Source organism: Somniosus microcephalus, unplaced genomic scaffold, assembly GCF_052327205.1.
Source record: "Somniosus microcephalus isolate GS21.2 unplaced genomic scaffold, FLI_Smic_1.0 unresolved_chr4, whole genome shotgun sequence".
Taxonomy (NCBI): domain Eukaryota; kingdom Metazoa; phylum Chordata; class Chondrichthyes; order Squaliformes; family Somniosidae; genus Somniosus; species Somniosus microcephalus.
In genome coordinates, this window is record NW_028225182.1 from 13,712,634 (window position 1) to 13,734,586 (window position 21,953).

The following is a 21,953-nucleotide window of genomic DNA, read 5'->3' on the forward strand; positions in this document are numbered from 1 at the left end:
GAGTCATAGAGTTTTACAGCACAGAAAGAGGCCCTTTGGCCCATCGTGTCTGCGCCGCCCATCCATCCCTGTCCAGTCTAATCCCATTTTCCAGCATTTGGTCCATAGCCTTGTATGCAATGGCATTTCAAGTGCTCATCCAAATGCTTCTTGAATGTTGTGAGGGTTCCTGCCTCCACCACCCTTTTAGGCATTGAGTTCCACATTCCAACCACCCTCTGGGTGAAAAAGTTCCTCCTCAAATCCCCTCTAAATCTCCTGCCCCTTACCCTGAATCTATGCCCCCTTGTTATTGACCCCCCTACTAAGGGGAAAAGTTCCTCTTTGTCTACCCTATCTATGCCCCTCATCATTTTGTACACCTCAATCAGGTCCCCTCTCAGCCTTCTTTGCTCCAAGGAAAACAACCCCAGCCTGTTTAGTCTTTCTTCATAGCTGAGGCGCTCCATCCCAGGTAACATCCTGGTGAATCTTCTCTGCACCCTCTCCAAAGCAATCACATCCTTCCTATAGTGAGGCGACCAGAACTGCACACAGTACTCCAGCTGTGGCCTCACCAGCGTTTTGTACAGCTCCATCATAACCTCCCTGCTCTTATATTCTATGCCTCGGCTAATGAAGGCAAGTATCCCATATGCCTTTTTAACCACCTTATCTACTTGTTCCGCTGCCTTCAGAGATCTATGTACATGTACACCGAGGTCCCTCTGACCCTCTGTACTTCCTAGGGTCCTACCACTCATTGTGTATTCCCTTGCCTTATTTGTCCATGCAAAATGCATCACCTCGCACTTTTCAGGGTTAAATTCCATTTGCCACTTTTCCGCCCATCTGACCAACCCGTCTATATCGTCCTGTAGCCTGAGGCTTTCCCCCTTGCAATTTACCACCCCACCAATTTTCGTGTCATCTGCAAACTTACTGATCATCCCTTTTACATTCTCATCCAAATCATTTATGTAGATCACAAACAACAAGGGACCCAGCACCGATCCCTGAGGTACCCCACTGGACACAGGCTTCCAGTCACAAAAGCAACCTTCGACCATCACCCTCTGCCTCCTGCCACTCAGCCAGTTTAGGATCCAACGCGCCAAGGCACCCTGGATCCCATGGGCTCTTACCTTCTTGACCAGTCTCCTATGCGGGACTTTGTCAAAAGCTTTACTGAAGTCCATGTAAACCACATCCACAGCATTTCCCTCATCCACCTCCCTAGTCACCCCCTCGAAAAATTCAATCAGATTTGTCAGACATGATTTACCCTTGACAAAGCTATGCTGACTATCCCCTATTAATCCTTGCCTCTCCAAGTGGAGACTAATTTTGTCCCTCAGAATTTTTTCCAATAATTTCCCTACCACAGATGTTAGGCTCACTGGCCTGTAATTCCCTGGTTTATCCCTGCTACCCTTCTTGTATAATGGTACTACATTAGCTGTTCTCCAGTCCTCTGGTACATCCCCTGTGGCCAGAGAGGTTCTGAAAATTTGGGTCAGAGCCCCCTCAGTAAGTTTGCAGATGACACGAACTCCTTACAGTTCAAGCACGGACCATTGTCGCTAACGGCAATCCTGGGAATTCCATGTCTGGCGAAGATGGATTTCACATGCATTATGACACTGCTTGCTGTGGTGATTGAGAGCAGCACCATCTCAGGATAGTTAGAATAGTAGTTAATCACTATTAGATAGTCTTTACCATTTAAATGAATAAGGTCCATACCAACCTTTTGCCATGGTGCTGTTGGTATGTCAGCTACTATCATTGGTTCCTTTGCTTGTTTGTTTTGGTGTTTCTGACATGTCTCACATTTGCCTATCATGTTCTCAGTGTCCTTATTTATGTCAGGCCAATAAACAGTGTCTCTTGCTCTCCTTTTGCATTTTTCAATTCTGAGGTGTCCCTCATGAATCCTTTTGAGCATGTCTTGACGTAGAGCCTGTGGAATGACTATTCTGTTCTGTTTTAGTAATAGACCACTTGCGACACTCAATTCTGACCTTATGTGAAAATATTTTGGACAGGAACCTTTTGGCCAACCATGATGAATGTTCTCTATTACTGTTTGTAATACTGTATCTTTTACTGTTTCTTCTGCTATTTGCTTTGATTTTGTGTCTGACACGGGCAGCGCAGCAGTGACCATACTCACATGAACATCCACGTCTTCTTCAGTAGAGCTCACATGGTGGGTGCTCGGGATAGTGCATCTACTAACACTATGTATTTGCCTGGTGTGTAGATCACACAGAATCACAGAAACCCCACAGTGCAGATAGAGGCCATTTCAGCCCATCGAGCCTGCACCGACACATATCCCACCCGATCCCCGTAACCCCTACACCAACACATATCCCACTCTATCCCCGTAACCCCACGTATTTAATCCCCCTAACACTAAGGGTCAATTTATCATAGCCAATCAACCTAACCCGCACATCAGTTCAAAGTCATTTCTTTGCAGCTTCATCATGAGTCGTTGAATCCTTGGAGACATCTCATTCAGGTTCTTTTTTATGATGGAAACCAGTGGGCTGTGGTCTGTCTCAACTGTGAAGGTGGGAAGTCCATATATGTAGCCATGAAACTTTTCTAGTCCAACTACCAAGCCTAGACATTCCTTTTCAATCTGGGCGTATCAACACTCAGTATCAGTCATAGGCCTGGAGGTATAGGCAACAGGCTTCCAATCTTCACCCTCTGCTTGTAGCAAGACCGCACCTAGGCCATCTTTTGATGCATCCATTGACACTTTGATTCTTTTTGTTGGGTCAAAGAAGGTGAGTACAGGTGTGGTTGTCAGCACTGTTTTGAGGTTTATCCACTCTTGTTCATGTCTTTCTGTCCATGTGAACTCATTTGTTTTACGTAGCAGGTCTCGCAGACAGGCTGTCATGGCTGACAAGTTAGGAATGAACTTTCCAATGAAGTTTATCATCCCCATGATGCGTAGCACTCCTTTTTTGTCAGTGGGTCGGGGCATTTTGAGTATGGCATTTACTTTTTCCATATCTGGCTCTATTCATTTACCAGATAGATTATCTCCTAAGAAAGTGACTTCCTGGACGCCAAACTGACACTTGGCTTTTTTGAGCTTTAGTGCATTCCGACGTATGCTCTGTAGCACTTTAGTCAGTCTCTCATTGTGTTCTTTCAATGTGGAGCCCCAGATGATGATATCATCAACATAGACCCGAACTCCTTCCAGACCTTCAATTATGTGTTCCATCGCTCTATGAAAGATTTCAGATGCAGATATTATCCCAAAAGGCATTCTGAGGAAACAATACCTGCCAAATGGTGTGTTGAAGGTACAGTATTTGGTGCTCTCTTCATCCAGTTTTAGTTGCCAAAATCCTTGTGAGGCATCGAGCTTTGTAAAGTATCTGGCACCTGACATTTCATTGGTGATTTCTTCTCGCTTGGGAATCTGGTAGTGTTCACGTTTTATGTTTGCATTTAAGTCCTTTGGATCCATGCATATTCTTAGATCATTGTTCTTTTTCTTTACACATACCATGGAGTTAACCCAGTCTGTTGGCTCTTCGACTTTCCTGATGACTCCTAAGTGTGGTCATTCTGTCCAGTTCATTCTTGAGCCGGTCACGCAGGGGTGCTGGAACTCTTCGTGGAGCATGTACCACTGGCTGAGCATCCTCATTTAGCTGGCTCTTGTAAGTGAATGGTAGAACTCCAAATCCTTTGAACACATCCTGGAAATTATTCACTACAGAATCCACCGAGTCATCTGGCCTGCTTATGGCACAGTTTATACAGTAGACTCTCTGGACCAGTTCTAAGTCCTCACAAGCTTTGTCACCCAGTAGTGAATCACGTCCTTCAGCCACAACAGAAAACATGAGATGATGCACTTTGTCTTTGACTGTAACTTTAAGTCTGCATACACCTAAGCTATCTATTTTCTGTCCATTATAGTCCTTCAGTATGTGGTAAACCACTGTTAAACCTGCCTGTATGGGTGTTTGTATTCCACTGTGTACATGTCTGTACATGCCTCGGCTGACTCCCCCCACAAGTCCAGGTATAAAGGTGACTGCTCCACAGTCCCTCTGTATTCTGGACTTGTCGACCACTCGAGGCACACCTTCATTCTCTTGTTAATAAAAGCCTGTTAGTTACTCGCTTAACCTCAGTCTTTTGGGTAATTGATAGCGCATCAATTTTATTAACAAGATTTTTTATAATGGAGAAGATCCTCACACCAGCATGCCTGGACTTAGACCATCGGGAGGCGGACGCATCCACCAAGTTTGCTCACTGGCTTAGGTGCTTTGAAAAATTCCTGATTGCCTCCGCTGCAACGGTCAAATCGGATGAGGACAAACTGGATGTCCTGACCTCCAAAGTGAACCACCGAGCGTACTCGGTCATCCAGGATGCGACCTCGTACACGGCTGCTCTCAAGCTACTCAAGGACCAGTACACGCGCCCAGTGAACGAGGTGTACGCCAGGCACCTCCTGGGGAGTCGTAAACAACAACCTGGGGAACCGACCGAGGAATACCTTCAGGCACTGTCTGTGCTTGGCCGGGCCTGTGGTTGTAAGGATGTAAAGGCCGCTGTGTACACAGAGGAACTCATCCGGGACGCTTTTGTAGCGGGCCACAGGTCCAATTACACCCGACAGCGACTGTTGGAGCAGAGTGACTTCGACCTCAACAAGGCCTCTGAACTCGCGCTATCATTGGACGCAGCCTACCGGGGCATGGATGCCTACTCCTCTGCACCGTGGACGCCGCGGGGAATGACAGCCTGGGACACGGTAGGACCGTCTCATAGCGCCGTGCCACCCCAGCCGCATCCCAGCAACGGCCCAACTACCGCAGCAGTGTCCCAAGGTCAGAAATGCTACTTCTGTGGCCAGGCCAAACAACCCAGAGCGCGCTGCCCGGTGAAAAATGTGATCTGCTCAGGCTGCTGGAAGAAGGGACACTACGCCAGCGTCTGCAGGGCCAAAGCCACCCCGAACCACAGCAGCACCGCGTGTGGGCCGTGCGGGCCGCCATCTTGGGCCTCCCCAGCCATGTGCGAACCACCGGAACAGCAGCCATTTTGGACGTCTCCAGCCACATGGGGATCATGGACGCCGCCATCTTGGACGCCAGCCGGGACGCAGCAGGCCCCCAACACCGCCTCATCTGATACCCGCAGCGACACACCGACCCCTACGCTGGCCTCCGTTACGCTGGACCATGCGAGACCGCACCAACTGGCCCGGTCCACAATGGACATTAAGGTAAATGGTCATGAAACAACCTGCCTTTTTGACTCTGGGAGCACGGAGAGCTTCATCCACCCCGACCAAGTGCGGCGTTCCTCTCTCCCAGTCCTGCCTGTGCACCATCGGATTTCTATGGCCTCCGAGTCCCAGTCGGCGGACATTGGCGGCTACTGCGCGGTGACACTCTTAGTAGACGGGACTGTGTACGATAATTTTAAACTTCTGGTCCTGCCCCACCTCTGCGCTGCCGTTCTACTGGGGTTAGATTTTCAGTGCCACCTTAAAAGTGTTACGATGGCGTATGGTGGACCCCTCCCCCCACTCACAGTCCACAGCCAGCAGCTTCCAAACTGCCCACCGCGCACCAGGTGCAACCTCTCCACACTCAGAGTCACCCCCCCCCCACTTTTTGCTAACCTCACCCCCGACTGTAAGCCCATCGCCACAAAGAGCAGGCGATACAGTGCCGGGGACAGGGTTTTCATTAAAACTGAAGTGGAGCGGCTCCTGAAGGAGGGGATTATTGAGGGCAGCACCAGCCCATGGCGAGCCCAGGTTGTGGTCGTTAAGACCGGCGAGAAGCAGCGCTTGGTCATCGACTACAGCCAGACAATAAATCGCTACACCCTGCTGGATGCTTACCCACTCCCCCGCATAGCTGATATGGTCAACCAGATCGCGCAGTACCGCGTCTTCTCGACCATTGACCTGAAATCAGCGTACCACCAGCTCCCTATCCACCCTGAGGACCGCCAGTATACTGCCTTTGAGGCAAACGGCCGTCTCTATCACTTCCTTAGGGTTCCCTTTGGCGTCACCAACGGGGTCTCCATCTTCCAAAGGGAGATGGACCGGACGGTCGATCAAAATGCGTTGCAGGCCACTTTCCCATATCTGTACAATGTGACCATCTGCGGCCATGACTTGCAGGACCATGACGCAAACCTCGAAAAATTCCTCTGCACCGCCCAACTCCTGAACCTGACGTATAACAAGGAGAAGTGCATATTCCGCACAACCCGCCTCGCCATCCTTGGCTGTGTTGTGCAACACGGAGTCATCGGTCCCGACCCCGACTGGATGCGTCCCCTTATGGAACTCCCACTGCCCCATTGCCTCAAGGCCCTGAAGAGGTGCCTAGGGTTTTTCTCCTATTACGCCCAGTGGGTCCCCCACTATGCGGACCAGGCCCATCCGCTGATCAAGTCCACCTCTTTTCCCTTGACAGCAGAGGCCCGCTTAGCCTTCCACCGTATCAAGGAAGGCATTGCCAAAGCCACCATGCACGCAGTGGACGAATCCATCCCCTTCCAGGTGGAAAGCGACGCGTCCGACTTTGCCCTGGCTGCTACCCTTAATCAGACAGGGAGACACGTGGCCTTCTTTTCACGAACCCTCCATGGCCCGGAGACCAGACACTCCGCTGTTGAGAAGGAGGCCCAGGCTATTGTGGAGGCTGTGCGTCATTGGAGGCACTACCTGGCCGGAAAACGATTTACCCTGCTCACTGACCAGCGTTCAGTTGCTTTTATGTTTAACAAAAAGCAGAGGGGCAAAATCAAAAACGAGAAGATCTTGAGGTGGAGAATCAAACTTTCCACCTACAATTACGAGATCTTGTACCGGCCCGGGAAGCTCAATGAACCCCCGGATGCTCTATCACGTGGCACCTGCGTCAGCGCGCAGATCGATAGACTGCGGGCCCTCCACAATGACCTCTGCCACCCGGGGGTCACCAGGTTCTTCCACTTCATCAAGGCCCGCAACCTGCCTTACTCCATTGAGGAGGTCAGGACCATGACCAGGAACTGCCAAGTCTGCGCTGAGTGCAAACCGCACTTTTTTAGACCAGACAGGGCTCACCTGATAAAAGCCACTCGCCCCTTCGAGCGCTGAGCGTTGATTTTAAAGGGCCTCTCCCCTCCTCCGACCGCAATGTGTACTTCCTCAACATTATTGATGAGTACTCCCGTTTCCCGTTCGCCATCCCCTGCCCAGACATGACCACTGCCACGGTCATTATATGTCTGAACGACCTCTTCACCCTGTTCGGTTTCCCCAGCTATATCCATAGCGACCGGGGCTCATCGTTTATGAGCGACGAACTCCGCCAGTACCTGCTCGCTAGGGGTATTGCCACAAGCAGGACCGCCAGTTACAACCCCCGGGGGAACGGACAGGTGGAAAGAGAGAATGCGACAGGTTGGAAGGCCGCCCTGCTAGCCTTAAAGTCTAGGGGCCTTCTGACCTCCCGCTGGCAGGATGTGCTCCCCGATGCGTTCCACTTTATTCGGTCACTGCTCTGCATTGCCACTAACGCCACCCCTCATGAGAAAATGTTTGTCTTCCCAAGGAAGTCCACATTGGGGACATCGCTACCGCCATGGCTGACGTCCCCAGGGCCGGTCCTACTGAGAAGACACATGAGGACCCATAAAACGGACCCCCTGGTCGAGAGGGTCGACCTCCTCCACGCCAACCCCCAGTATGCTTACATTGCGTACCCGGATGGGCGGGAGGACACAGTCTCCATACGAGACCTCGCACCCTCCGGGGCCCCAGTAACCCACTACCCACTACCACCCCCCCCACGATCCAATATCCAACCCCAGCAGACGGCATGCCTGGGCCCCGCGACCCGCTCGACACCCACGAGGACTACACACCAGTGCCCCAGCCTACGCGGCACTCGACACCGGAAGCTTCACTACCCCTGCCGTCGCCACGTCGATCACAGCGGCAGACAAGACCTCCGGAGAGACTCCAATACACAAACTTTTAATACACTTCACCCCGCCGGACTCATTTTTAAACAAGGGGTGAATGTGGTAAACCACTGTTATACCTGCCTGTATGGGTGTTTGTATTCCACTGTGTACATGTCTGTACATGCCTCGGCTGACTCCTCCCACAAGTCCAGGTATAAAGGTGACTGCTCCACAGTCCCTCTGTATTCTGGACTGGTCGACCACTCGAGGCACACCTTCATTCTCTTGTTAATAAAAGCCTGTTAGTTACTCGCTTAACCTCAGTCTTTTGGGTAATTGATAGCGCATCACAGTAGTACTGACATTTTCTGTATTTTGGGCTTTTCTTTCATATTGTTAATGTCACTCATACTGATTAAGTTTGCTTTTGCCCCAGTGTCTAGTTTCAATGTAACTAATGCTCCATTTACCTGCAGTGGGATCATCCATTTGTTCTCTTCTACTGCATTAACTTTATGTTCAGCATTGTTATTCCTGAGGGCTGCACATTTTCTGTATCCTTTTTGATATTGTCACATGACACAATTCCTACAAAACATGTCTCACTTAAATCAGTGTCCTCAATCACATTAACTCGTTGCCCTTTCTTTGTTTTTACTTTTGAAAAGCGTTGTTTGGCAAAGTGATTCCTTCCATTACACTTTGTGCACATTTTTCCAAACGCTGGGCATTGTCTTAACTGGTGTCTGAAACCACAGCGTTTACAATTAAAAATTTCATCCTCCGATTGCTTTCCATTTCTGTTCTGCCGACGTTTCTTCCCCTTGTAGGACACAGCACCGACAGCAGCATTATCACTCATTACAATCGCATCATTATTGATTTCACTGAAAGTCTTCGCGTGCTTTTGAGCTAGCTCGCTGGCTTGGCATATTTTCACAGCAATCTCCAATGTTAGTTCGGTTTCTCTCAACAGACGTTCCCTGAATTTTTTATCATGAATACCAAACACAATCTGGTCACGAATCATGGATGCTTTCAGCTCAGAGAAATTACATGTCTGTGCTTTCAGTTTCAGATCAGTCATAAAGCTATCAAAAGTCTCATTTTGCTGCTGTGTCAGAGAATGGAAGATGTACCTTTCATAGGTTTCATTCTTTTTGGGAGAACAATGTGTATCAAACTTCTTTAGCACATCATCTAATTTTTCTCTGTTCTGCTCTGGATTAAATAGAAATGTTTTAAATACCTCTATCACCTGTGGGCCTGCAACCGTGAGCAGCAACACTATTTTCCTTGCGTCTGGCTTCGTACCGTACCCGATGGCAGCAATGTAGAGTTCGAATTGTTGTTTAAAAGTCTGCCAATTGTAGTCGATATTTCCTGTGAGTTTCAAACGCTCTGGTGGCTTCAAATTCTCCATGTCGCGTTGCACAATATTCAACAGATCTTACCAATCCTGGTACCATGTTATGTTCATTAATAACTATTCGTTTTTATTAGGAACATCTAGCTTTTGCTAGACACTTTATTGAGCACATGTGGACTAGGTACAGTATCTGTAAAGGCATCCATCTTGACTGCTACCTTGTGGGTTGCCTGGTGCATTGTGGGTAGCCCACTCTTATATACAAACAGCACCACATAGTGTACCATTCCAGAATGACAGGTTACTGATCATTACAACACATTGTCTGATCTCACTGGGCCCATCCTCCCCGGGTTACACACTGTCTGATCTCACTGGACCCATCCGCCCCGGGTTACACACTGTCTGATCTCACTGGGGCCATCCTCACCGGGTTACACACTGTCTGATCTCACTGGGCCCATCCTCCCTGGGTTACACATTGTCGGATCACACTGGGCCCATCCTCCCCAGCTAACACATTGTCTGATCTCACTGGGCCCATTCTCCCCGGGTTACACACTGTCTGATTTCACTGAGCCCATCCTCCCAGTGTTACACATTGTCTGATCTCACTGGGCCCATTCTCCATGGGTTACACACTGTCTGATCCCACTGGGCCTACCCTCCCCGGGTTACACACTCTCTGACCTCACTGGGCCCATCCTCCCCGGGTTACACACTGTCTGATCTCACTGGGCCCATCCTCCCAATGTTACACACTGTCTGATCTCACTGGGCCCATCCTCCCCGGGTTACACACTGTCTGATCTCACTGGGGCCATCCTCCCCGGGTTACACACTGTCTGATCTCACTGGGCCCATCCTCCAAATGTTACACACTGTCTGATCTCACTGGGCCCATCCTCCCTGGGTTATACACTGCCTGAGCTCACTGGGCCCCTCCTCCCCGGGTTACACACTGTCTGATCTCACTGGGCCCCTCCTCCCCGGGTTACACACTGTCTGATCTCACTGGGCCCCTCCTCCCCGGGTTACAAAGTGTCTGATCTCACTGGGTCCATGCTCCCCAGGTTATACACTGTCTGATCTCACTGGGCCCATCCTCCCCGGGTTACACAATGTCTGATCTCACTGGGCCCATCCTCCCCGGGTTACACACTGTCTGATCTCACTGGGCCCATATTCCCCGGATTACAAAGTGTCTGATCTCACTGGGTCCATGCTCCCTGGGTTATACACTGTCTGATCTCACTGGGCCCATCCTTCCTGGAGACACACTGTCTGATCTCACTGGGCCCATCCACCCCGGGTTACACACTGTATGATCTCACTGGGCCCATCCTCCCCGGGTTACACACTGTCTGATCTCACTGGACCCATCCGCCCCGGGTTACACTCTGTCTGATCACACTGGGGCCATCCTCACCGGGTTACACAGTCTGATCTCACTGGGCCCATCCTCCCCGGGTCACACACTGTCTGATCTCACTGGGCCCATCCTCCCCAGCTAACACATTGTCTGATCTCACTGGGCCCATTCTCCCCGGGTTACACACTGTCTGATTTCACTGAGCCCATCCTCCCCGTGTTACACATTGTCTGATCTCACTGGGCCCATTCTCCATGGGTTACACACTGCCTGATCCCACTGGGCCTACCCTTCCCGGGTTACACACTCTCTGACCTCACTGGGCCCATCCTCCCCGGGTTACACACTGTCTGATCTCACTGGGCCCATCCTCCCAATGTTACACACTGTCTGATCTCACTGGGCCCATCCTCCCTGGGTTACACATTGTCGGATCACACTGGGCCCATCCTCCCCGGGTTACACACTGTTTGATCTCACTGGGCCCATCCTCCCCGGGTTACACACTGTCTGATCTCACTGGGGCCATCCTCCCCGGGTTACACACTGTCTGATCTCACTGGGGCCATCCTCCCCGGTTTACACACTGTCTGATCTCACTGGGCCCATCCTCCAAATGTTACACACTGTCTGATCTCACTGGGCCCATCCTCCCCGGGTTATACACTGCCTGAGCTCACTGGGCCCCTCCTCCCCGGGTTACACACTGTCTGATCTCACTGGGCCCCTCCTCCCCGGGTTACACACTGTCTGATCTCACTGGGCCCCTCCTCCCCGGGTTACACATTGTCTGATCACACTGGGCCCATCCTCCCCGGGTTACACACTGTCTGATCTCACTGGGCCCATATTCCCCGGATTACAAAGTGTCTGATCTCACTGGGTCCATGCTCCCCAGGTTATACACTGTCTGATCTCACTGGGCCCATCCTCCCCGGGTTACACAATGTCTGATCTCACTGGGCCCATCCTCCCCGGGTTACACACTGTCTGATCTCACTGGGCCCATATTCCCCGGATTACAGACTCTCTGCTCTCACTGGGCCCATCCTCCCCGGGTCACACACTGTCTGATCTCACTGGGCCCATCCTCCCCAGCTAACACACTGTCTGATATCACTGGGCCCATCCTCCCCAGCTAACACAGTGTCTGATCTCAATGGGCCATTCCTCCCAGGGTTACACACTGTCTGATCTCACTGAGCACATTCTCCCCGGGTTACACACTGTCTGATCTCACTGGGCCCATCCTCCCCGGGTTACACACTGTCTGATCTCACATTGCCCATCCTCCCTGGGTTACACACTGTCTGATCTCACTGGGCCCATCCTCCCCGGGTTACACACTGTCTGATCTCACTGGGCCAATTCTCCCCAGCTTACACACTGTCTGATCTCACTGGGCCCATCTTCCCCGGGTTGCACACTGTCTGATCTCACTGGGCTCATCCTCCACGGGTTGCACACTGTCTGATCTCACTGTGCCCATCCTCCCCGGGTTACACACTGTCTGATCTCACCGGGCCCATCTTCCCCAGGTTACACACTGCCTGATCACACTGGGCCCTACCTCCCCGGATTAAACACTGTCTGTTCACACTGGGCCCATCCTCCCTGGGTTACACTCTGCCTGATCTCACTGGGCCCATCCTCCCCGGGTTACACACTGTCTGATCTCACTGGGCCCGTCCTCCCCGGGTTGCACAATTTCTGCTTTCATGGGGCCCATCCTTCCTGGGTTAAAAACTGTCTGATCTCACAGGACCCATCCTCCCAATGTTACACGCTGTTTGATCTCACTGGGCCCATCCTCCCCGGGTTACACACAGTCTGATATCACTGGACCCATCCTCCCCGGGTTACACACTGTCTGCTCACACTTGGCCCATCCTCCCCGGGTTACACACTGTCTGCTCACACTTGGCCCATCCTCCCCGGGTTACACACTGTCTGATCACACTGGACCCATCCACCCCGGGTTACACACTGTCTGATCTCACTGGGCCCATCCACCCCGGGTTACACAATGTCTGATCTCACTGGGCCCATCCTCCCTGGGTTACATACTGTCTGATCTCACTGTGTCCATGCTCCCCAGGTTACACACTGTCTGATCTCACTGGGCCCATCCTTCCTGGATACACACTGTGTGATCTCTCTGGGCCCAACCTCCCAATGTTACACACTGTCTGATTTCACTGGGCCAATTCTCTCCGGGTTACACACTGTCTGCTCTCACTGGGCCCATCCTCCCTGGGTCACACACTGTCTGCTCTCACTGGGCCCATCCTCCCCAGCTAACACACTGTCTGATCTCACTGGGCCCATCCTCCCCAGCTAACACAGTGTCTGATCTCACTGGGCCCATGCTCCCCGGGTTACACACAGTCTGATCTCACTGGGCCCATCCTCCCCGGTTTACACACAGTCTGATCTCACTGGGCCCATGCTCGCCAGGTTACACACTGTCTGATCTCACTGGGCGCATCCTTCCTGGATACACACTGTCTGATCTCACTGGACCCATCCTCCCGGGTTACACACTGTCTGATCTCATGTTGCCCATCCTCCCCGGGTTACACACTGTCTGATCTCACTGGGCCCATCCTGCCCGGGTTACACACTGTCTGATCTCACATTGCCCATCCTCCCTGGGTTACACACTGTCTGATCTCACTGGGCCCATCCTCCTAATGTTACACACTGTCTGATCTCACTGGGCCAATTCTCCCCAGGTTACACACTGTCTGATCTCACTGGGCCCATCCTCTACGGGTTACACACTGTCTGATCTCACTGGGCCCATCCTCCCCGGGTTACACACTGCCTGATCTCACCAGGCCCATCTTCCCCAGGTTACATACTGCCTGATCACACTGGTCCCTACAGCCCCGTGTTACACAGTGTCTGTTCACACTGGGCCCATCCTCCCCGGGTTAAACACTTTCTGATCACACAGGACCCATCCTCCCCGGCTTACACACTGTCTGATCACACTGGACCCATCCTCCCCGGGTTACACACTGTCTGATCTCGCTGCGCCCATCCTCCCCGGTTTCCACACTGTCTGATCTCACCGGGCCCATCCTCCCCGGGTTACACACAGTCTGATCTCACTGGACCCACCCTTCCCGGGTTACACACTGTCTGATCACACGGGACCCATCCTCCCCGGGTAACACACTGTCTGATCTCACTGGGCCTATCCTCCCCGGCTTCCACACTGTCTGATCACACTGGGCCCATCCTCCCCGGGTTACACAATGTCTGATTTCATGGGGCCCATCCTCCCCGGGTTACACACTGTCTGATCTAACTGGGCCCATCCTCCCCGGGTTGCACACTGTATTGATTTCTTTGTGGGTTCAATGATAAGACATTTATGAAAGAGAATGTCTTTTAATCTAAAGTCTGTTCAACTCTTTATACAGCATTTACAGGAGACATCAAGCTAGTGATGCATCTAGAACGAAACTGAAACTAAACTCAACTGCCTTGCTTGTCTCGGTCACATGCCCTCTGCTGGTCAGGCACAAGCAATCAATACATGCAATTATGCTGGTAAGGCATGATAATCAAACAGGCAAATAACATCACTATTTGCTGATATCATTACATCTCCCTTTCTTAAAACAAAAGTATTTTACTTTTAACTAACAACATGTTTTCTTTGTATTAATCTGCATTTTAACTGTAACACTTAATGAACTTACATTATCATTATCATGATCAAGGTTTTTTAACCTTGCTTTGTGTGTTCACATGAAATATGTCAATACACTAGAACTTGAAGAAAGAATAAGATAACATTACTTCCTTCTCTAACAATAGTCCTTAAATTTGCTCAATGAGTCTCTCAGGAGGCTTCACGTGTCTTGAGGATTTTCTGATTGATTGTCCTTGAATCTGAGTTGTTGCCTCAGATGATTGGTTCTCAGCTGTGTGATCAGGTTGTTCAACAGTATCAGTCTCTTGACCTGCTGTGGCTGGTCCCATGAGAGGATCTCGACGATTTCTTCTCAGAACAGCAACCTCATCTGTCTGAATGGTGTATGATCTTGGTTGAACTTCACTCAGGACAGTTCCCTTCTGAGTCCATCTGTTTGTTTTGTCTTTGAACCTTACTTGGTCACCAGTGTGGAGTTCAGGTAGGTTTTGTGCGCCTCTGTCATAGTAGTACTTTTGCTTTTCTTTCTGTTGTTCTTTGAACTTCCTCACTTTCTCCCCCTCTTTTGTTTTCAGGAGGTTCTCCGGGATGGGTAGGTTTGACCTTAGCCGACGTCCCATCAGGAGTTGGGCTGGTGGCTTACCACACTCGAGCGACGTTGTGCGGTATACAAGCATGCTTTGGTAGAAGTTAGTTCCACTGTCTTTTGCCTTGTACATCAGTCTTTTCACTGTGTTTGCGGGCTCTCCTGGGTCAACAGCTCTGGACAACATGTCTGCTGTATACATCAGCTTACCCGGTGTGTACGCAACATTCAGTTCATCATAGACTGTCTCTCCTTCGCTTTCCACAATGAGGTCTCTCTTTACCAGGTTCAGTCTCGCACAGGCTTTTAAACCTAGTATGGCTTGCACATCCTTTGGCACCACGATTAATGCTAGCGTGTGCTCTCTGTCCTTGTGTGTTACTTTGACAATGCATTTTCCTTTCACTGGTATATCAGTACCTGTGTATCCTGTCACTTTCACTTTGATTCCATGTATCTTTGGTCTGGGTCTAATATTCTTAAAATCAGTCTCTGATATCACATTAACTTGTGCTCCAGTATCCAATTTAAATGGAATGTGTATGTCATTCACTTTTAGTGTCAACATCCAGTCTCTTTTTTCTTCTTTGTTTTCAGACACAAGATCTACATTGAACTCCTCTATCTCGCTTTCATCTACTGTATGGACCTTGCTTTGTTGCACTTGGTTCTTACAGCAACGGGCATAATGGTTGTTTTTGTTGCAACTATTGCATGTTTTACCATATGCTGGACACTTTCTTGGTGCATGCTGTGTACCGCATCGACTACATGACTTTTGATTGTCCCTTTCATTTTTGTTTGCTGGCCACGCCTCTTTTTTCACATTGGCGCTCGTTTTGTTAAACGGTTTGTATCCGTTCTTTCTCACTGCATCCACGTTGCAGCTATTGTCACTGAACAGCTCCTTTGCCTGCAACTTCACAGTCTCTGTAGCCCTACACAGTGCTATGGCTTTTCCCAGGTCTAGATCTTGCTCTCTTAGCAGTCTTTCCCTTAGACCATTATCCGGAATACCACACACCAGTCTGTCTTTTATCAGCGAGTCTGTCAGTCCCCCAAATTCACACGATTTGCTTCTGTTTCTCAGTTCAGTCACATGCTGATCAATAGGCTCACCCGTTTTCGGTACACGTGAAAAATCTGTGCCTCTCAAATGTCACGTTACGTTTAGGTATGCAGTAGGCCTCAAACTGTTCCATTAATTTCTCTAGCTTCATTTTGTCTCCATCAGCAGCGAATGTGAAGTTATTATACACCTCCAGCGCTTCATCACCCACGACATGTAAGAACAGTGACGATTTCCTTTTATTACTTTTCTCGTCAGCTCCGATTGCTGATAAATACAACCCCACACGTTGTTTGAACCTTCTCCAATTTTCAGCCACATTACCTGTCAAGTGAAGCTTCGCCGGTGGGAGTAAACCTTCCATTTTTCACTTCGTTAGCTATTCTCTAATGGTAAGTAACGATGTTCTCTTTTGGCTTGCTAATCTGTGGAGAGCTGATTTAACTTCAGATGTTTCCTCTTCATCTCTTTCAATCACTTCTGACACCATGTATTGATTTCTTTGTGGGTTCAATGACGAGACATTTATGAAAGAGAATGTCTTTTAATCTAAAGTCTGTTCAACTCTTTATACAGCATTTACAGGAGACATCAAGCTCGTGATGCATCTAGAACGAAACTGAAACTAAACTCAACTGCCATGCTTGTCTCGGTCACATGCCCTCTGCTGGTCAGGCATAAGCAATCAATACATGCAATTATGCTGGTAAGGCATGATAATCAAACAGGCAAATAACATCACTATTTGCTGGCATCATTACACACACTGCCTGATCTCATTGGGCCCATCCTCCACGGGTTACACACTGTCTATTCTCTCTGGGCCCATCCTCCCCGGGTTACACACTGTCTGATCTCACTGGGCCCATCCTTCCTGGATTAGACACTGTCTGATCACACTGGGCCCATCCTCCCTGGGATACACACTGTCTGATCTCACTGGGCCCATCCTCCCCGGATAACACACTGTCTGATCTCACTGGGCCCATCCTCCCCGGGTTGCACACTGTCTGATTTCACTGGGCCCATCCTCCCGGGCTTACACACTGTCTGATCACACTGGGGCCATACTCCCCGGGTTACACACTGTCTGATCTCACTGGGCCCTTCCTCCCCGGGTTACACACTGTCTGATCTCACTGGGGCCATCCTCCCCGGGTTACACACTATCTGATCGCACTGGGCCCATCCTCCCCGGGTTACACCCTGTCTGATCTCACTGGGCCCATCCTCCCCGGGTTACACACTGTCTGATCTCACTGGGCCCATCCTCCCCGGGTTACACAATGTCTGATCTCACTGGGGCCATCCTCCCCGGGTTACACACTGTCTGATCTCACTGGGCCCATATTCCCCGGATTACAAAGTGTCTGATCTCACTGGGGCCATCCTCCGCGGGTTACACACTGTCTGATCTCACTGGGCCCATCTTCCCCGGGTTACACACTGTCTGATCTCACTGGGCCCATCCTCCCTGGGTTACACACTGTCGGATCACACTGGGCCCATCCTCCCCGGGTTACACACTGTCTGATCTCACTGGGCCCTTCCTCCCCGGATTCCACACTGCCTGATCTCACTGGGGCCATCCTCCCCTGGTTACACACTGCCTGATCTCACTGGGACCATCATCCTCGGGTTACACACTGTCTGATCTCACTGGGCCCATCCTCCCCGGGTTACACACCGTCTGATCTCACTGGGCGCATCCTCCCCAGTTTACACACCGTCTAATATCACTGGGCCGATCCTCCCCGGGTTACACACTGCCTGATCTCACTGGGCCCATCCTAGCCAGGTGACTCACTGTCTGATCTCACTGGGCCCGTCCTCCCCGGGTTACACATTGCCTGATGTCATGGGGCCCATCCTTCCCGGGTTATACACTGTCTGATCTCACTGGGCCCATCCTCCCCGGGTTACACACCGTCTGATCTCACTGGGCCGATCCTCCCCGGGTTACACACTGTCTGATCTCACTGGGCCCATCCTCCCCGGGTTACATACTGTCTGATCTCACGTTGCCCATCCTCCCCGGGTTACACACTGTCTGATCTCACTGGGCCCATCCTCCCTGGGTTACACATTGTCTGATCACACTGGGCCCATCCTCCCCGGGTTACACACTGTCTGATCTCACTGGGCCCATCCTCCCCTGGTTACACACTGTCTGATCTCACTGGGCCCATGCTCCCCAGGTTACACACTGTCTGATCTCACTGTGCCCATTCCCCCCGGCATAAACTGTGTCTGATCTCACTGGGCCCATCCTCCCCGGGTTACACACTGTCTGAACTCACTGGACCCATCCTCCCCGGGTTACATACTGTCTGATCTCACTGGGCCCATCCTCCCCAGATTACACATGGTCTGTTCCCACTGGGCCCATCCTCCCCGGGTTACACACTGTCTGATCTCACTGGGCCCATCCCTCCCCGGGTTACACACTGTCTGATTTCACTGGGCCCATCCTCCCCGGGTTACACACCGTGTGATCTCACTGCGCCCATCCTCCCCAGGTCACACACTGTCTGTACTCACTGAACCCATCCTCCCCGGTTTACACAGTCTGATCTCACTGGGCCCATCCACCCCGGGTTACACACTGTCTGATCTCGCTGGGCCCATCCTCCCCAGGTTACACACAGTCTGACCTCACTGGACCCATCCTCCCCGGGTTACACACTGTCTTATCTCACTGGGCCCATCCTCCCCAGGTTACACACTGTCTGATCTCACTGTGCCCATTCCCCCCGGCATAAACTGTGTCTTATCTCACTGGGCCCATCCTCCCCGGGTTACACACTGTCTGAACTCAATGGACCCATCCTCCCCGGGTTACATACTGTCTGATCTCACTGGGCCCATCCTCCCCAGATTACACATGGTCTGACCTCACTGGACCCATCCTCCCTGGGATACACACTGTCTGATCACACTGGGCCCATCCTCCCCGGGTTACACACAGTCTGATCTCACTGGGCCCATCCTCCCGGGGTTACACACTGTCTAATCACACTCGGCCCATCCTCCCCGGGTTATACACTGTCTGATCACACTGGGCCCATCCTCCCCGGCTTACACACAGTCTGATCTCACTGGCCCATCCTCCCTGGGTTACACACAGTCTGATCTCACTGGCCCATTCTCCCTGGGTTACACACTGTCTAATCTCACTGGGCCCATCCTCCCGGGGTTGCACACTGTCTGATCTCACTGGACCCATCCTCTCCGGGTTACACACTGTCTGATCTCACTTGGCCCATCCTCCCTGGGTTACACGCTGTCTGATCACACTGGGTCCATCCACCCCGGGTTACACACTGTCTGATCTCACTGGGTCCATCCACCCCGGGTAAATCACTGTCTGATCTCACTGTTATTTTCATTCTAACTCACTCCTCTCTCCAAACCCTCAATTCCGGGGCTGTGTATTAAATTTGGAGATTTTCCTCACAGTAGAATTCCAGACGCCTGAGTGTTCCCCATTTTCGCTGCTCTGGGCGGAAATGTGCCATTTTCTGTCCAAAGTGCCAATGAACCCACCGCGCCCTCCACCCCCGGACCAGTCCCTGTATTGTGAGCCCGTTCAGTTCATTTCCCGTGACCTGATGAACCCACCGCGCCTTCCACCCCCGGACCAGCCCCTGTATTGTGAGCCGGTTTAGCTCATTCCCCAGGACCTGATGAACCCACCGCGCCCTCCACCCCCGGACCTGTCCCTGTATTGTGAGCCCGTTCAGTTCATTCCCCGGGACCTGATGAAACTACCGCGCCCTCCACCCCGGACCAGCCCCTGTATTGTGAGCCGGTTCAGCTCAATCCCCAGGACCTGATGAACCCACCACGCCCTCCACCCCCGGACCAGCCCCTGTATTGTGAGCTGGTTCAGCTTATTCCCCGGGTCCGGATGAACCCACCACGACCTCAACCCCCGGACCCGCCCCTGTATTGTGAGCTGGTCCAGCTCATACCCCGGGTCCGGATGAACCCACCACGACCTCAACCCCTGGACCAGCCCCTGTATTGTGAGCTGGTTCAGCTTATTCCCCGGGTTCAGATTAATCCACCTAACCCTCCACCCCCGGACCAGCCCCTGTATTGTGAGCCAGTTCAGCACATTTCCCGGGAGCTGATGCTGACAGGAATCTCCCCTCCGTTTCTCTGCGGAGTTACAAACCAGAGCTGTGACACTGTGAAGCCCCTCCCTCCCTCGCTCTGATCTAAACTCGGGCTGAGCAGTCGCGCTTGCGGGCCGTGTGCTGAATGGAGCAGAGTTCCCTCAGTCACAGAGCGTGGCCCCTGTAACCCGGGCAAAGATCCTGTTTCTGACCCTCAATCATAGAGGGTGGCACCTGTAACCCGGGAAATGTTCCTGTTTCTGACCCCCTGTTACAGAGCGCTGTCCCTGTAACCCGTGCAATGATCCTCTATCTGACCATCAGTCACAGAGAACGTTCCCTGTAACCCAGGCAATGATCCTGTTTCTGACCCTAAGTCACAGAGCAGGCCCTGTAACCCGGGCCCGTACGGGGATCGAACCCGTGACCTTGAGCGTTATTAGCACCACGCTCTCACCAGCTGAGCTATCCGGCCACAATGCTCCAGTTGGCCAGGCTCGAACCCAGGCTGGAGAGATTGTCTTTCAGGCTCACATTGGGTGACCGAGTTACTGCACAAACATTGAGCACACCACATCGCTTAAACATTGTTAACTGTTCGTATATACAACTGGGCAGAGTGTAAATCCAAAGTAACAGAAAGACTGCTCTATGGTCTAACAAACCTCATTCTAAAATTTATTATCGCACCACAGCCACTCCCTCAAACACTGTCCTGGAATAAAAGCAGACGGCGGGACCCCGACTGGATTCGAACCTGCAGCGGCCGGTTGGAGCCGGATCCAGCACGTGCGATGTGGTTTCACTCCCATTCTTTTGGGAAACGCGGCATCAGGGGCGTAAAATCTCTCCTGATTCGCTCCTCTTGTAGTGAAGGAGACAGAAAGTAACTAAAACCTGCCGAAACCCGGGATCGAACCAGGGACCTTTAGATCTTCAGTCTAACGCTCTCCCAACTGAGCTTTTCGGCTTCACATCAAATGCAGTATTCTGTCGTTCTTTTGGAGCATTTTCTAACCCCGGCTGGAATTGCCCCTCTCGCTCATTCCTCACTTCGGGCAATGTGACCCGACCAGATCTCGGAGCTCAGGTTGTGTTAATGTAAAGCTGGAGTGTAAATAAAGATACAAAGCTGACACAGCACAGGGGACCTCGCCGTGTTGGACACAGCGTGAAATGCAATGAAATGTTCAAATAAAGTTACAGAGCACAACACATGTGTAAAATTCCCTGTTCTTTTCTCCACACTGATGGGATGTGAAGGGAGAGACGGGCCGAAGTCTCACTGAGCCGCACTGATCACGAGCCAAATCAAGTTCAATCTTCAGCTGCAGGTATGGTGCTGAGCCCCACACAGAAGTGAAAATGCCCGCGGTTCTTAGTTCCTCACACAGTGGGCTACTGAGCAATACAGGAAGGGCTAATGAACATCTTAATGCTCAAGTTATCACGGGCCACGGACTCTCTGATTCCAGGCTTGCACACGTTGGTAAGTTTCAAAATTTGCATTTTTCACACTGGCAATGAATTAATTGATAAGCTAAGTTTGTTAGGGAGGTGCAGTGGGCAAGAAGATACACGGAAGACTGATAAAAACCGTGACTGTCCTGACACTGTGAGCTGCAGTTAAATGTTGGCAAGATTTAAAGTCAACCAGTCTAAATTTGACAGAAATCAATTTCTGCTGACTTTGAAACAGCACGCATTTTACCGAAATCAAAGATGTGCATTTTGTATCGCTGTATGAAGAGTGATGTTGAGCAGCGGTGTGGAAAGTTGAATCAGGGGCGGAGCATTGTTCCGTAAGGGTGCGTTG

At 51.2% G+C, this 21,953-nt stretch overlaps 1 protein-coding gene and 1 non-coding gene across 2 annotated transcripts in view; both read right to left on the reverse strand.

Moving 5' to 3' along the window:
• Nucleotides 1-21,953, reverse strand: part of LOC147089687 (NACHT, LRR and PYD domains-containing protein 3-like) — an 89,317-nt gene that overhangs the window by 59,287 nt on the left and 8,077 nt on the right. The window lies entirely within an intron of this gene.
• trnaf-gaa (transfer RNA phenylalanine (anticodon GAA)) lies at nucleotides 21,036-21,107 on the reverse strand. Its single transcript has one exon. It is a non-coding gene; the product is annotated as a tRNA-Phe (tRNA).